At 38.4% G+C, this 4459-nt stretch overlaps 1 pseudogene; it reads right to left on the bottom strand.

The window, feature by feature from the left end:
• Positions 1–778: 778 nt before the first annotated feature.
• On the bottom strand, positions 779–3625 carry LOC120170586 (annotated as a pseudogene).
• Between the last annotated feature and the right edge of the window lie 834 nt (positions 3626–4459).

Raw genomic sequence — 4459 nt, forward strand, 5'->3', positions numbered from 1 at the left:
GTTGACAAGATTCTGTCTTTCTAGAGGCTTCTTTATAACGCACTTGAATATAATATGTATGTATGCCAGTATGTGTATTTTTAAAAGATACAAAAGGAATTGGAGGTCTAGAATGAATGCCAGCATATATATATTGTGTTGCAAGTGTTAGCAATGTTTTTCCAATTGGTTTTACTTGATCAGAGGCATGATTTTTGGACCCATAAAAGGTTATGCTAGGCTGTAAGTGAAACACAAAAGCAATGACTACTTTCTGAAAGAAAAGGAGTTCCCAGCTACCGTGGCCATTTTCTTTTGATAAAAAGCATGCCAGTTGAATGGCACAAAGGACACTTGTGGCGGAGTGAATGGTGTTAGGTAACATTACAATCAATGATCCAGTGCTTGCAGCATTAGAAGCTTGACAATAATGGCTAGTTTAATTATATTTGTTTTAATCAGGTCATCGTCACGACTGTATCTTTGTATTTATCATCAGTGGGCCGGGTATTAGGTTATCTACTAATCTCCTGATTCGATATACAATCGATAGCCACCGGCGTAAATCCACGTCGGCCTCATAGGTTAAAAGTCGTATGAACATTGTTAGTATGAATAAGAGGGATGAGTATTGCAGATATGAAATGTGTAATATGTTGATTTTATTGAGTAGGAAGCAGCAAAATGCTGCCCACAAAGATTAGTTATGGATCTCATCACTATGGCAGGGAACTTGTAATACAGCTCTCCACTAAGAATTGAGGGTTTTGAGGCATGTAGATCTCTCTTCATGCTCTGTTACTGCTGTTGGGTGTAGGTATCCCTTAAAGTAGAGGGATACCCTGGTAGCAAGGGCCTCTATATTTCTATATCTTAGTATACCTATGAATGTCAATGCATGTTCTCTCGTGTGTATCTTCCCCGATTTGAATTGTGAGTAGTTTGCGCAAAATTTGTGGTCCATAAAGCATTTTTGTCTTCGCCGCATCGTCTGTGAACATCCTAATCCTCACCACGGACATGCAAATTCCACTGCATTGCCAGTCAAACGAAGCAGCACAGATATTACCTGCTAGAGCTTTTCCGCTCACAATCTGCAAGAAGAAAATGAAATTAAACTTTCCCAACACCGAAAACTGCCATATCCTTAGTGTAAGAGTTACCTGGCACAGTACCACAGCAGAGTCTCCTATCATCCACATGCTCTACGTCTAACCCGATAAACCAAGATCCCAACGAAACATCTTCGTTGGCATATTTATGCAATACATTCCTGAAATCGAGCATAACTATTATCAATAGAGCTTGACATATCAACTGCACAAACATAACAGGGTTGATCCAGAGATAAAATATTAGTAGGAAGTAGGAACTCACTGTTTATCGATATGTAAGTGGCCAAATCCTTCGATATAGCATACAGTTGGCCTGTAGCATGCCGGAAGTACTTGTTTCCAACCTCACCGAATTTCCACTCGGGTTCATGGTATCTCACCCTATTAATAGAGCATATGTATAAGAACAACCAATATTTCCAATCTCTTGCCAATCTCTTAATGTAAGCTAATTTGGAAGAAACTTGGTAGTTCTGCTTACCTTCGAGCAAGAACAGGGCCAGACTTCATGCAGCCGATATAAACTCGAGGTTTCTTTCTATGTTCGGCTAAAGTCATTCCAAGTGTTGCTGCATTGTATTTCAAGCATATAAACTCAATAAGGAATGAAATAATTTTATTTGAGAAAGCAGCACAGCAATTTATCATGAATAACTTAGATGAAAAATCATGTCGACCTTAGTTTTCTCATAAAAGATACAAAAGGTTTTTAGGTAATACTCAGAAAACTTGGTTATTGACTCGATCTCATTCGTAAACCAAATTACGGCATATTCACGAAGGAACTACTCTACGTACAAAGATTTTGACACATGAAAAATGAAAGGAAAAATGTGTGTTTTACCTAGATTTACATGAACATCATCGTCAACTTTGACATAGAATTCTGCATCCCACAAGGAAACAGCAGTGGCAAAATAAGTTTTCGTCTTGCCGGACAACTCCAAGTAGCCTCAATGTGTTGCTGCATTTGTTAATGACAAACAGAAGTAAGGGCTTATGACACATACATAAGAGTTAAGCAGTCGATATATGTAACGACAATAAAGTATTACCAATCTCAAAAAGTCTCCATGCACTCTTTCCTCCGCTTCGATGGCTTTATCAAGAATGCCGCCTAATGTCGAACTGGAGAAAGACCAACCAGTTATTTAAGTTTTCTACTCCCTAATTTACAGCCAAATAGTTTACCAACAGATGGAAATTGCGAAGGATCAGAAAGGCATGGGCAGACGGGTGGAAGATTACCTGTGACCTATAACAAAGCGTATGATGATGCCTTTCTCTTCCTCCAGCCTTTTCAGCTTCTCAGCTGGGACATTATGGTAATATTCCATAATTCATACACAGAGAGGAAGATCACAGAAAAAAATAATTCAAGAACCATTAAAGACTTGTATGAAACAATGTATGCACCTTGAGGCATCCAAGTAGCACGCACGGAATCTCTGCGCTTACGACTACTAAAAGCAGTATTGATTCCTATAACCATGAGATATTTTCTTTTTGAAGTAGGTTCAACTTTCTTTAAGTCCTCAGGTACCATAGGGTCATTCAGAACTGTTTCACGTTCCGCCCTAGCAGCCGTTAGTTTTATCTCCAAATCGGAAATTGCTTTATTCACTGTCCTACATTCCATGCACACCAATAAGCTATGCATTTAAGTCCACATTAGCTTACAATATCTAAAAGTTAGATCGAAAAACACACTAGCTTGGCTTACTGAATAGATTGTTGAGACCCCGGAATGCCTCTAGAGCTATTGGCTTCGCTCTTTAGAACCCTCTACGATTGAGAAAAAAGATCAGATATTACATCCAAAAAAAAGTTACCTGGAAAAACTTTAGTGTGCTATTCAAATCTCGATCAAACGAATAAGAACAGAACAAATTTCCGATAAGAACTCACAATTTTGAGATCACAGTCCACAGGTCGTTCGTCGTTGGTTCTAGACGTCCTCAGATTGCCTTTGGCATCAGGCATAATCCACATCCTGATTTACATATGTTAAAGAGTAAGCCATGTAAAAAGAACTAAATGTCGAACAATGTTCACCTTAGATGTCTTAACATTTCCAAAACATTAACAAAAGAAACTCAGCACCTTAGCTATACAGCTAGCCCCCTAAGAATTGGCCACAATTAACCAACAGCAGTTTGTCCCAACAGTGATCACCACAATTCACACAAAGCATGCTTATCAAAGTACTTCCCCAAGCTTCCCCCCCCCCCCCAAGAGATTTAATACCCACTAATACAAAATTGACCAAAAGTAACTAAAAACTGCAAATTGAGGATTAAAAACAGAATTCCAGAAGGCCATAAGTACCTGTTGGTGAAGAACATTCCAGCAAAGAAGCTAGCAAAACAAAGCAAAAGAGCCAAGTTCTTCGGTACAACATGTTTTGAAGCATACTCTCCTCTACTCTTGACATACATATTGGTCTAGACAAGTTGTTCTCTCTCTCAAAAATGTAAAATTTAAACAAAAAGATGAAACTTGGAAATGGAAAAGTAAACGCAGAAACAAAAAGGCCTAGTTTTTCTTCTTCTTCTTCTGTTAATGACACCCTCTCTCTCTCTCTCTCTCTCTTTTTCTCACACCTTAAAGAGGACAAAGGGGGAGAGGGAAACAATTGGAGAAATAGACGCACGAGCTGTCTTCTCTTAATGCTTCCAAATTACAAAACCGTCCACTACTACAACAAACGGGCATCACCATAAATGTCTAATTTCTTTTGTTTATACCATTCTCCTCTCAGTAACAGTCCTGCAGTTTTCTTTCACTTCGTCTAGTAACAGTAAGTTTTCTTTGTGATGTTCATATGACCAAAACGTGGGGGGACCAAGGCCCGATGGAACCCAAGACCTCATTTTGGACTGGTTATCTATTGGGGGTTTTGGTGAACTCAGGAACTAAAGTATTCATTGGTTTAAAGATCGCAGAAAATACATTGCACCTTTCTCATTAATACTTTTCTGGGTTTAAGTAATATAAAAGATTCTCTTAAAGGTAGCAAATTATCTTCAACTATTTCATCAGTGGATAAATTTAGGTGGGATGGAGACAGCAGTTATGGTAGTGGCAGAGCCATGAACTGTGGGCCTTTAACACTTCGAAAATTCAATCCATTTGAGAAAATGGTGTGTTGTGATGAAATAACAGCAAAGATACTTGGCCACACAGGACAAAATCAAAAGCAACCTTGAGCTCAAACTAATGTGTTAATGAAGCTTTAAGTAGATAATGATACAAAAGGACCAAAGGTAAAATAGAAATTAAAGCAATATCAAGTAATGCAAACTAGTTCAAATGAACCACCTGTATACCATAAAGGCGTCCTTTTCCTTTGGACATGAACTTAT

Source organism: Hibiscus syriacus, unplaced genomic scaffold, assembly GCF_006381635.1.
Source record: "Hibiscus syriacus cultivar Baekdansim isolate YM2019G1 unplaced genomic scaffold, ASM638163v2 tig00111783_pilon, whole genome shotgun sequence".
NCBI lineage: Eukaryota > Viridiplantae > Streptophyta > Magnoliopsida > Malvales > Malvaceae > Hibiscus > Hibiscus syriacus.